We start from the raw sequence: 13522 nt of genomic DNA on the forward strand, positions 1-13522 counted from the left end.
TTTGCTAATTGTTTACATCACAACATATTCAGTGGTATATATGAATTATGATTTATGAATAACATTAGTGCAATTTTGTTTTTACTAAGGATTGTGCATGGTGTGAAATGGGAGGAGATCACTGAGGGGGGTAACACTATGAGTGATCGTACAGTTGACACCAACCCTCGCATCACTGCCCTTGAATCATGCCACTACAATTCCTGCCCTCTCTTCCCATTTGTTTCACCTTCCAACTCTGTACCCCCATCCCCAGCAGTGCTTTCCACCCTCTCTCCCATTTGACTCACCTTGTTTTCCTGTGTCCCTCGCTTTGCACCTCTGAAGACAGTATCAGTACCACTGAGTTAAATGCAGTTTAATTCCGGTAGTGAATGTGGGATGGAATGTTGCCTGAAAGACACAGTGACTCCAAAATGGGTTTCAGTGTCTGCTGAAATGAACAGAACTATTGCTGTGAGAAAAAACACAGGGCTCCATCTGCATATGAGAGCTAGGAGTATGCATATCTGTAGTGCAGAGATCACTGAGTTGCTCTAAAATTATAAATCCAGACAGTTCTGCAACTATCAGTCAAACTGTAAATGATTTAAACACATGGACTACACACCCTGAAAAGCAGTAGTAGTCTCAGGTCCAGAACACCTCTGGAACCCTGACCTTTGGAATCCTGGGATGTGTAGTTTGGTGAGGCACCAGAGGTCTCTGTCAGACCAGGCTGGATACCTCACCAAACTACACATCCCAGGATTCCAGAGGATTGAGTCATGACAGTTAAAGTGACATCAAACTGCTTTATCCCTGCAGTATGGAAACTGGGCTGTGTGTCAAGTATGTTTCTTTACTACACATACCTGGAGATCCCAGCTATTCCCTGCACTAACCCGACTGAACTGTGTGTTAAATTATTAATTAATCAAATTAAATAAGATAAGATGTTTTCAGGGTAGTATGGTGTTATCACCAAACTAATATTCTGTAAAAGGTTACAGGTTCATGTAATTATAATTGTGTACTTTTCATATTTTCTTTCCTTCTGACCTCTCTGATTCCAACTGTTCTTACCCATTCCCTCACTCAAGCATGTGTATAATCTACCAATGGGGTAACATTTCATGTGGCTGATGTAGTAGACAATGTCTTTGAGAACATATGCCCTAATAACAATGGATAGTCTTTTAAGGTGTCACAAGACCCTCTGTTGTTGTTTTTAAAATAAATTTAAGCTTCTTCCAGGCCAGGTGTAGAAGGGCTCTGTTTGCTCAAGGGCATGACAATTGGGGGAAGTGGTCTGTCTTGTTCATCTCCATTGCCACGTGCAACCTTGTTTGTTTTTGTCCGCAACAGCAGGAAGCTACAAGCAATTACTCACCTCCAGCTGCACATGGCTGGAACAACTCTGTTTTCCTTGCTCAGGCTATACATTTGGCTGGCACAACAGATCACTGTCAGCTCTGTCCCCAGGACAGATTGGAATGAAGAGAACAGAACTACAGTGGTACCTCGGGATACGAATTACCCAGCTTACGAATTTTTCGGGATACGAATAAATCCCATAGGGATTTATTGTTTCGGGTTACGAACGTTTTTTCGGGTTACGAAAAAACGCCGGCGCTGTTTTAAATGGAGCCGCGGCAGAGCCGCGGCTTTTTTCCCCATTAGCGCCTATGGCAATTCGGGTTACGAAGGTTTTTCGGGTTACGAAATTAGCCGCGGAACGAATTAATTTCGTAACCCGAGGGAGCACTGTACAGGCATTTTGTCTTGGTTTGTATAGCCCAGTATAGAACTTGGGAACATTTTACTTTTTTGGACCATACTTTCCAGAATCCCCCAGTCCGTTTAGGAAGTTGGATTCTGGATATTATGGGAGTAGTGGAAACTAAATATGCTAAAGACACCAGGTCCCATCTGACCTTGGAAGCTAAGCAGGGTCAGCCCTGGTTAGTACTTGGATGGGAGACCCCAATGAATACAAGGCACAGTAGGCTATATTTCAGAGGAAGCCAGTGGCAAAACCAACTATGAATATTCCTTGCCTATCAAATTCACGGGTCACCTTAAGTCAACAGGCAACTTGGAAGAAGCCAGGCACACGCACACACACACACACACACACACATTTTCCACACCTCTGTTCCAACTTACATGCCTTTCTGACCTCACAGATGAAGTATACAAAAGGAGGACATACTTCAGACTTATGTAACCTAAATTGGTTTTGTGGCTGTTGTTGTTTTCTAGAACGTTAAGTCTTTTAAGGTGTCACAAGGTGCCATCATGCCAGAGGCAAAACAATACTTCTGGGAGTGGGATAGAGCAAAGAAAAATAAGTTTATACTCTTAGAGCATACCTTCATCCCAAGAATTAGTATCAGAATGGCACTTTGTTCAACCCAAAGTTAGCTCCCTAACCTTTCACTTTTTCCATAAGCCTAATTTAACAAGAAAGTTGATAAATTTTAGTTGTTTTGAAACTATTGGGAGATCTACCTGTGCCATGCTTGAATGCAAGCTTGTTTGGGCAAAGCCCCTTGCATTTTCAACAGCTTCGGGATAGGCAGAAATTCAACAGGTGAAATAATGATGTGGAATACTTTATTTGAAAAAAAGCTGTTTTTCATAGGTGTGGTAAAGGCATCTTGCTATGAAGATAAAATGTGTTCCTTTTTTATTTCCGTTTAATATATCATGACTCTGGTCCAGTGCTCATAAGAAAGGGGCCTTTTCGTGGAGTAGGAGAGATCTTGAGCCATTTGGTTAGAAAGGAAGGAACAGTCTTTTGTGACATATCTTCAATTGTCTATTGGACTGTCCCTCTTTTGAATTATTTTCCCACAGTGAATAAAATATATTTTATGAATGGGAGTTTGACCATTAATTCACTCTGTTCTGCCTTCACTTTAAAAATCAATCAAACAAAAATTGATTTCTTGAGATTTAATAAAAATTCACAGCAAACATGTGTTATCCTTGATACTCTGGTGTCCAGAGAGGACACCAAGCCAATGCTCACTCAGGGGAATTTGTGCTTAGCTCAAATGGAGGGATTTAGAAGGACTGGGGTAACTCGGTCTTCAGGGATCTTTCCCAGCTTTTATGGGGTCTAAGTTCACACAGAACTCCAGGGGCAGATGTCTGAATAAAAATAAGTTTTGTTTTCAAAAAGGGGTAGGTGGGAATAAACACACTCATTTACGCAAGCAACCACACGCACATACAAAAACTGAGAAATTAAAGGTGGGAGGATGGGATATATATGAGGCTTCACTAACGGTGATAATTACCTATGCGGACCTTGACTCCAGTTGCTGAGGGTCTGGGATGAAGAGAGGACTCAATAGCTCCTGCGGCACATGGGGATGGCGAGCGTATTGAGGTGCTAAGCCAAGCAAACTGACAGAGTCTCTGCCTGGTGCTAGACTCCGCCAAAGACTGGCTCTAATAGTGCCAATCTTAAACCCAAAATATCCCTTAGGGACAGATATCAAGAGGGTGAAAGGATTAAGCATTTTGGAATCAGTCTTTCAGGATAGGAACAATGGAGTAAAACTTAATTGAAAGAGGGGTGATAGATGCACATTTCCCAGACAAGAGGGGATTAGCGTGAAGGATCATTGATACATTGTTTACCTTCCTGTGCTTTGTCTTGAGTCTCCTCTTACCTCCTCTAGGTGTGTCATGATCCAATCTAGTTGGGGCCCGGGGCAACTCCTAGGAGTTTATCAGACAAGGGAAATTGGAAGTATAATCCTAACGCAATCATGGGGTTTAACGTTATTGCATGATAGACTACCACATGCAATTTCGGGCAATGGCAAACTATTTTTGGGCAGTGGGAAGTCAGTTAGAACGCAATTCAAATTCACGTAAATTTGCTGAACTAGTGAATTCACGTGAATGCGTTCTGGCCCCACTTTCTTTTCATTTGAAATTAAGAGAAATTCCTCCCGTGTGATAAACTCTCTAGTGCTAGCCTACATGCAGAGATTTATGTCAATATCATGGCATTCGCAACGGGTCTTAGAAGGGTCACCCAGCCTATATGTTTTATTGCATTTTTGATATAAGGAGTAAATCAGGGACCCATGGGGTAATAACACATGCTTTTCGAAATAAGAAACTTACATTGGAAAATAGTACATTGTAGTGCATAATCATGGAGTTATACCATGTGCTCAGAATAGCTTTTTAATGTAATTGGTTTGGTCAATCATTGTGCTTCCAGAGGCAAACAGTTCCCTCAGTCAGCTTATTACTTTCCACATCTGTTAGATTACAGCTCCCATCATCCTCCAGACAGCATGGCCAGGGAGAGGTAGGAAGAGACAGCAAGATATTTGGAGGACAGAGCTATATGTGCCATGCTGTGACAAATTATTATGTGATACAGTCATACTGTGTAATTAGAGCAGTTTGACACTACTTTAATTGCCTTGACCCTATCCTACAGAATCCTGAGATTTGTAGTTTGGTGAGGCACCAGAGCTGTCTGACAAAATACTTCACCAAACTACAAATCCCAAGATTCTGTAATTAAATAATTCTGTAGTAATGGCAGTTAAAGTGGTGCCAAACTGCTTAATTCTGTAGTGTGGCAACACCCTAAGAAGGGTTTCTCTGAAAATATGCTTTCTGGGTTTTGTTTAGCTTTGTTTTGATAGAATCATAGACTTGAAAAGGGCCTCGGGGGGGCCAAAATTCAGCCCCTGCTCAGTGCAGGATCTCCAGCAGGTAGCTGTCCAGCCACTTTTTGGAGCTGTTCAAAAGAGGCTCCACCACTTTTCTAGCCAATTGATTCGTTCCACTGCCAAACCGCTCTTACTCTCAAGAATTTCCTTCCAGTGTTCAATCATAAACCACTGAGAGAAAGAGAGGTGCATTGGAAAATTGGGCAGCATCAGGGGTTGAATGCTGAAAACATAACTTTTCCCTGCCCTTTTGAGTATCCAAAAGTGTGACAAAAGCTTTGATGACTTTTCCAAGAAATGGACAAACTGGTTTCTTATTCATTTCCCAAGGAAACTTTCGGAAAACGTAAGAAATTTTAGCACAATATGTTAATGTGTTGATGAGATATGAAACAAACTTTTGATGATCAGATAGGCAAGGGAATTGCAAGAATGTAAAAAAGGGGGAACAAGGCATGGTCTCTGTCAGGCTGACAAATGCTTTCCTTTATTTTCATTGGAAATACAAGATAGGCAAGTAGCAGGAATGTGTCATGTTCAGCATAACCCATGCTGCTTGTCTTTGTTCTTATTTAGACCAGGCATGCTCTAGGTCAAATGATCCTGACATTGGTGCTTTTAAGCTTCCTTGGGTCATTGTAACCTGCAAAAACATATATCAGGTCATTGTGACTTCCAGTCCTGCTCCACACTAGATATTAATGAGCACCCCATATTTAGCTGGAGGAGTGACAGGAAATGCTAACATCACTGTAATCTAGATACGTAATCTGTTCTAATGTTTTTTCTAGTACTGATGTTAGGCTGACTGGCCTGTATTTTCCTGGATCTTCTTTATTGCATTTTTTGATGAGAGGTATAATGTTTGCCCTTCTCCAGTTCTTTGGCATTTTACCTATTCTCCAAGATTTCTCACAAATTATGGCAAGTAGTTGTGTGAGTTTATTAGCAAGTTCCTTCAGTACTCTGGGATACAATTTATCTGCCTCTACAGATTTGAATTAATTTAGGTCCACTTCCAAAGCGGGCCACTGTTGCAGTCCCAAGTGGGCTGCTATCAGGAGCCAAATTATTTTCACTCCTTTTTCATCTTTTAGCCCCATAGTGCAGCCTTGGAGCGACTTCCAGCTGCTCTGGGGGTATACATGTAAAAGCCATGCCCCCAGAGTGGTCGGAAGCCACTTTATTTGGCCCATGCATTTCAGGCCTAGATGATTTTTGACTAAGTCCTTATCAATCATGATTTGCAATCTAAATCCTTTGCCAAACTTTCTGCTGCTGCATGGAAGCACATAATTCTATTTTGGGGAGAAAACAAAGTAGTTAATGTGTTCTGCTGTTTCATTGCGATCTGTTAGCATTTTACCATTCTTACTGAACAGCAGCCCCACTATCACCTTGGTCATTTTTTGCCTCAAATGTATCTTTGTTGGTCCTTGCTTGCTTAGCCAGGTCATTCTGAGCTTTAGTTTTCTTTACAGTATTCCTGCAAACTTTGGCTACACATCTGTACTCTTTTGTTGTGATTCATCCTTCCTTCCATTCTCTATACATACTTTGTTTTTTATACTTCCTCCTTGAGTTTGTTGTGCAGCCATATTGGCTTTTCAAATGTTTCTCATACTTCTTCCAGGGGGTTGTTTGTTATCCAAGATCTATGTTTGACTATACTGTTTTTCCCCCGTCCCACAACTTTGAATTCTTGCACTGCACGATCATTTCCCCTTAAAATACCAATTACTTTGCTTCCAGTGACCAACTCTTCCCTCTCAGTTCCAGGATTGCTGATCTCCTTGTTCCTTCCTCTACCTTTTGAAACAAGAAATTATCTACAAATCAGGCCAGGAATTTGTTGGACAGCCTAACTATGATTAGCAGAGTTAGTCTCCAAGCAGATATCAGGGTAATTGAAGTTCCCCACAATTACTGATTCTTGAATTTTTAAGATTTCTGAGCATTGTTTCTGAGAGGCTTAATCCACCACTTCTTCTTGGTTTAGTGGCTTGTAGTAAACTCCTACTACAATGTTGCATTTATTTATTTCTTCATTTATTTTTACCAAAATGTTCTCAACTGGTCCACTCTGATCACTGTCATAGATTTCTGTACAAGTTAATGTTGTTGTTTTTTACATATAATACTACTACCGCTCCTTTTCTACCACGTCTATTATTTTTAAATTATTTTGAACTAGATTCATCCCTTCCCACCAGGTTTACACTACACTATGCCTGTACAGTCACATTTACCTTCTTGCACTAGGACTTCATGCTCATCTTTTTTGTTTTCCAAACTCTGTGCATTGGTGTATGTGTAGACATCTGAAGCTTTGTTTGTTCTCACCTATTAATTTATTGTCAGTTGTGCTGTTGATCCCATTCTCTCCCTTAGCTTCTCCTCTAAAAATCATATCCTTGTATTTAGAGCTTGCCTTTGGGCTGATGACTAAGCTATCAACTCCAACCCCCCAAGGATTTAATTTAAAGGTATCTTGATCAGACTTGCCATACTACTACCAAATACCTTCTCTCCAGTCTTTGTGAGGTGCAGCCCATCTTCATCTAAGAAGTGAAAGCCCTGATCCCAGAAGCCAAACTTCTCCCATCTGCATCATCTACATAGCAGAATGAATTTATTATTATGGCATACAGCCAGCATAAAATAATAAAATGTTTGTAAAAATTACCTTACATCCAGTTAGAAACATTTACATTCCAGCATATCATTCAAGCATATCATATAAATGCATGAGTACATACAAATGTTAAGGATAAAACATTAAGCAAAATTAATGAGCTGTGTTTCTGGAAGGATTTAGGAATACACTAAATATATGGCTTTAACAAAAATAATTGATTATCTACTATCAAAATAACTGCGAGGAAATTATATAATAGTTGCCCTTCTAGAATTGGCAAATAATTAATTCATATGGATCCAAATGTCTACCATGTAGATCCTTCTACATAGCTGTTCATTTACTTTTAGTTTCTTCCTGCCTGTGAAGTCTTCTATCCTTCACTGGGAGAATTGACAAGAATACCACCTGTCTCTCAGACACCTTCAGCTTCCTGCCCAAAGCTTCATAATGAGAGGCAATCTCCTCAAAGATGTTATTGGCAGTGTCATTGGTACCCACGTGAGTAAAGGAAAAGGGATACAGTATTGATCTGTGTTACTGATGAGTTCTGGTAGGTTTCCAGGGACATCTTGGATATGCATGCCAGGATGACAATACTTCTCAATTCATTTTGTCAGGCTGACACACAATTCCCTTTATACCCCAGAACAATGAGTTACCAACCCACAGGATCTTTATTTTCTTCTTGTTGTGGTGGATGGTTACCTTGACTCCTTCCTTGGCATGCAGTTTCATTTTGGTTTTTTGTCAGCCCTAAACATGGAAATAACTTTGCATACTCAAATCTCACTACAACCAACTGCCACTTCGAGGACAATGGGATTTCCTTGCCAGGGTATGGGTAGAGAGTAATTATTTTAGGTAGGGAATGTTCTGAGACCAGGATAGTGTTTCTAATTTCTGTGCTATTGCTATTGTAGATATTTGGTAATACAAAGTCAGCTCTAGTAGAATCATAGAATCATAGAGTTGGAAGAGACCGCACGGGCCATCCAGTCCAACCTCCTGCCATGCAGGAAATCTCAATCCAAGCATCCTCGACAGATATAGCAAGTTGAATAGCGTCTATAATATTACTTACATACTGATAGAGCTTTACACATAGTAGGGGCAGATAAAATCAGAGTTGTAGTTCTGCTGGTGTACCCCCAGACCTCCTAGTGCGCATTACAAGTCCATTCAAGGGGCAAAAATCAGGTTGTGAATGAATGGTGGATATTTCTACACACATTTGAGCATGCATGTGCATATGTGCAGGTATCACCTCTTAACCTTCTCTTCTCCAGGCTAAACATCTCCAGCTCCTAAGTTGTTCCTCATAGGGCATGGTTTTGTTAGGGTTTGATAAACCCCCTCTCTCTCGCTGCTCTTCCTTTGGCTGGGTTGCCCCCCTTCTCCACCTTACTTTCTCTGCCCACCTTCCCCTTTCTGAGTTTTGGCACAATGACAGTGCACCTGCAGAGTCAAGGCCAAACTGACCCAGACAGGGAGGGAGATAAATCAGTCTTCGGTGATAAGACATAGAGTTCCATCCTCATTAAATGTTAAGAACACACTTTTTTAATTTGGGTTATTGAAAGTTCAGAAGGAGGGTGCCCGAAGCTTAAGCACTGTCTTCTGTATAAAAGGCTGCTCTATACTTTGTCCGGGGGCACAGTTTGGTAGAAATGATTCCCCTGTGTTCATTTGCATGCAAAATAAAAAGCCATCTTGGATCATGGACTTAGTTTGTTTGTTTCTCCTGATTGGTACCTTTACAGTTTCCAGACCCTTCACCATTTTAGTCACCCTCCTTTGGACACGCTCCAGTTTCTCAATGTCCTTTTTGAGTTGTGGTGCCCAGAACTGGACACAATATTCTAGGTGGGGCCTGACCAGAGCAGAATAGAGTGGCACTAATACTTCCCTTGATCTAGACATTATACTTCTATTCATGCAGCCTAAAATCACATTGGCCTAGTTAGCTGCTGCATCATACTGTTGACTCATGTTTAATTTGTGGTCTACTTGGACTCCTAGATCCCTTTCACACGTAGTTTCATTCAGCCAGGTGTCCCCCATCCTATATCTGTGCATTTCATTTTTCCGCCCTAAGTGCAATACCTTACATTTCTCTGTGTTGAATTTCATTTTGTTAGCTGTGGCCCAGTTTTCTAATCTATTAAGGTCATTTTGAATTTTGATCCTGTCCTTAGGGGTATTAGAAATAATGTGAGACATTTATGGTCATACAAGCTACTTTGTAGAGTTCTGAAAAATCAGTGCTATGATGTTTTGTAGTCGTTTTTTTTTTTTTTTAAGTATGGCCTTGACATATTTTTAAAAAATGAAACAAGATTCTGGTGCCAGGGAATCCCTTGCTTTCAGACAAACTTTATAAATTATATATTGCTTAAAGATATTTAAAATAGATTTTGATATACAAGGGATGTATATGGCTAAACAATTATTTTAGGCTGATCTTCTTGTATGTTGTTCCCATCTATTATGTTTTTAGAACCACTGAATATATAGAATTACATATTCCTAATTTTATCACTTTCAGTTTTATTAACTTGAGGTGTCCTGGTTCATAGCCTCCATACTATCCTGGTATCTCCTTATTAAACTGAGATGTCTACTCCAACGTTTCACAGGTGAAAAGAGGGACATGTGTAGCAAAGAAATATCAGAATATGTTCGGGGGTGGGGGGGAGAATTGTTAATAAGGAAGAACAAGCAAGCTGGAGGATCCAGTAGCTTATTTTTGCCTAAGGCTAGTGCAAAAAGATGAAACTTCTCTCCTCCCTCTTCCCAGTTAGTTGTGTGCAAACTACTTTTGCACTTTGAACTCTATTTATCACAAATGAAGTAAGCCAAGAGTAAAGAGAGTGAGAGGAGGAGAGAGAAAACTGGGGCATTTTAAATGCAGCTTGCCACCATGGGACACAAAATGATTAATAGAACTGTCTCTGCCAAATTGCCACAGTTGGAGGATGCTTTATGGCTTTCCCCTACTGTTATTTGGTCCAGCTTAGAGATATCATTTACAGGAGGCATCTATTCTCTGTTTAATAGATCTCATCCAGTTGATTTGATCTTTGTGATTCAATAAGATCTTTGTGATTCAATCAGATTCAATCTGATCCAAAATTTGTCCCTTGCTTCAGGCAATAAAATGTTTTGGGTTGGCCCTAGATTTTTTTGTACTACAGCAGATCTATGAATGAGTTGTAGGTGGGACCATTAAGAATATTTTATTCAAACTGGTATAGAATAAACTTACTATAAAATCATGCAGATATTATTATTATTATTATTATTATTATTATTATTATTCCATCTGATGTAGATGATAAATACAGTGTTTAAAAAAAGAATTAAATAATTTATAAAGATAAAAAATCTTACACATAAAAGCACTGACACATATTTTTAAAAACTAGAGAGAGAGCGAGAGAGAGAGAGTGAGAGAGTTGTCTGTCTATATGTGTGTGTGTGTGTGTGTGTGTGTGTAAAGTATATAGATGTATCCAATATTCATACTGTTGTTGCTTGTGGTGTGTCATTTCAGCAACAATTTCAGTGTATAACAACTTTTACTGAAAAACTATAAGAGTTTTATTAGAGCTAAGTTATATGCTGCATTGAAATATATAGCGTGAAGCTGACATTTATTTTCTCCCTTTACTGTCAAGCAAGCATATAAGGCCCCAATATGGATCACAAAGCAGGGGCTACCTTGGGCCAGTCATGGTATAGTGCGGTGTACTAGTTAGAATATTGGATCGCTACTCTGAAAACCAGGGTTCAAATCCCCATTCAGCCATGGAAACCCACTGGGGGCTCATTCCATTGAACATTTAAAACATTTAAACCAGTTTCCAATTGTTAAATTGATTCCAAAAGGTCCATTGTTCCCACTATGAAAGCAGATCTTTTCATTATTCCCTTGTAATCACTTCTTTTTTGGCATGATTGTTGTCCCTGCTCGTTTGTGCCACTTCAGAATGCAAGTCAATCATCTGTGCGTCATCAGTGACATAGCGGCAGCCCAGGCAGCCCAGCTTGGGAACTAGATAGATAGATTAGATAGACAGACAGACAGACAGACAGACAGATAGATAGATGATTCAATTCAATAGTTTTGCAACTACTTGCCTCACTATGAGCTGCAAAACCAATGAATCGAATCTTCTATCAATTTTTAAAAAATGATGGAAGATTCGATTAGTTGGTTTTGCAACTACTTTCCTCACTGATTGCAAATAGTTGCAAAAAGAATGAATAGAATCTTCTACCAATTTTATTTTAAAAAATAAATAATAATGCGCCCAAAGGTCACACCAGAAGCACAAAGGCAGTGCTGGGGTGGGAGGGAATGATGGATCTACCAAAAACGGAGGAAGGATGGTAAACACCCCTCTGCCATTGGTCCCTCCCCTCCAGAATGATGTGATTCAGATCTCTCGTTCTTACTTATTAAACACACTTCAGAATCGATTCTTTTCAAAAAAAACTGCTAGGAAACTAGTGTTGCTTCACTTTATTGTGACAGAAATAGATCAAAGTAGGATCGAAACTGGTTTCAAATGGGAACAACGGTCATATGACACTCTTTTAGCCTCAGAGAAATCAAGGCAGCCCCCCTCTAACCAAATCGTGCCAAGAAAACCCTATGATAGATCTTAGCATTGCCATAAGTAGGAAATGACTTGTAACAGGCACACAACAAGAAAACCGTGAAGGGCCTCCTGTTTCAGGAATTATTTTTATACGGTTGGCATCATCTCAGTTGGCTTCTGTAATTACTGTGTCTTTTAACAATGGCTTGCGATGCAGACAGCAAACTGGTGAGGAGCTTTCTCTCTCCATACCACGAAAAGCTCCACCTGCTGATTTCAGCAGATAAACTTGTTGTAAAAGGACACAATAGCAGGTCAGTCCTGCTTTGGATGGGATTACTTCTCTTTCCTCCTTCCCTTTTTTTCTGTCAATTAGCAATCTCAGATCACTATCTGACACCCTGGGCTCAACCCACGTCTGGGTTTTCCAAGGTTGGGATCTCAAACGGAAATGGTAGGAGGCATAATGTTATAAAGAGATTCTCCCTGTGCTGGCTCTGACCTCTCTATTCTCAGAACTGGAGCAGACAAAAAGTCTGGGGCCATTCTTGTAGACCCCATTAAGGGAGCTGGGCAGCCTGGTTCCCATGGAAATTTTGCTTAATCTGCCACAGAGTCCTAAACCTGGACAAAAACAAACAGCAGGCTCCAGATGCCAGCTAACTGAGCAGGGATGTTACCATAGTGAGAGCAGACTGAGGGCGTCTGGCAGGACTGTGTTTGCATTGCTCCTGAGCACTGTTTAGATAGCATGTGCATGCATGCACATACATCCTGCAGCATGTGCGGGAGAGCAGCTGTCATAATGACGCACAGTGGGAGCGAAAAAGAAGCAGCGGAGCTGTGCCAGAAATTGAGGGTTTTTCTCTCCACTAAGGAAATAAAAAAAACACTAATTTCTCCCCCAAGGGGATAATGCTTTGGGTTACTTTTTGGCGACTATAAAAAGAGAAAGAAAACATTGTTATGTGGCATCTTGAAGACTAAACAGTTTATTTCATTGTAAGATTTCCTGCTCTTTATTGTTGTGTGCCAGTCATTTCTGACTTATGGCAACCCGAAGGTAAACTCCTACCATGGGGTTTTCTTGGCAGGATTCATTCAGAGGAGCTTTGCCATTACCTTCCTCTGAAGAAAGGTTTTCATGGCCAAGTGGGGATTTGAGCCCTGGTCTTGCGTCAATGGAGATTATCACATGGGGCAGGACAGATCGCGTCTACGCTTATCCCGTTCTTCTCCTGTCAGTGGCACCCATCAGTGCATTTATGCAGGTTTCCGTTAATGATGGGACCATGCCACTTCAGGGATTGGAGAAGGACAGGATAAGCACGATATTGTCTGAAAATCTTATCACGATCACACAATAAGAACAGGCTAAGAACGGGATAATGGCAACATCATTTGAAAATCTCCATGCAATTTTGCGGGAAGGATGGGACAGGGATTGGACTGGGATATTCTGTTTCCGGTGTGATAATCTCCATAGTCCAATGCTCAAACCACTACACCATGCTGGCTCTCATCTGCAGCCCACTTTTTCAGATGCATGATTATACCACCTATGGGGTAAGATCGTCCATCAAGCA

The 13522-nt window shown here is 40.5% G+C and overlaps 1 protein-coding gene across 4 annotated transcripts in view; it reads right to left on the reverse strand.

Annotated features, from left to right (window-relative positions):
- PGF (placental growth factor) overlaps nt 1-13522 on the reverse strand; it is an 87014-nt gene that overhangs the window by 56725 nt on the left and 16767 nt on the right. The window contains exons 4-5 of one of the 4 annotated variants that reach the window (XR_006101567.1): nt 7215-7305; nt 5172-5334 (exon numbers count right to left, since the gene is read on the reverse strand). The exons of the other annotated variants lie outside the window; for them this stretch is intronic. The gene's annotated coding sequence lies outside the window, so the exon portion shown is untranslated. Of the gene's footprint in view, nt 1-5171; nt 5335-7214; nt 7306-13522 lie in introns of those variants that run through there. 4 annotated transcript variants of the gene reach the window in all.

This window comes from Sceloporus undulatus, chromosome 1 (genome assembly GCF_019175285.1).
Source record: "Sceloporus undulatus isolate JIND9_A2432 ecotype Alabama chromosome 1, SceUnd_v1.1, whole genome shotgun sequence".
Classification (NCBI taxonomy): domain Eukaryota; kingdom Metazoa; phylum Chordata; class Lepidosauria; order Squamata; family Phrynosomatidae; genus Sceloporus; species Sceloporus undulatus.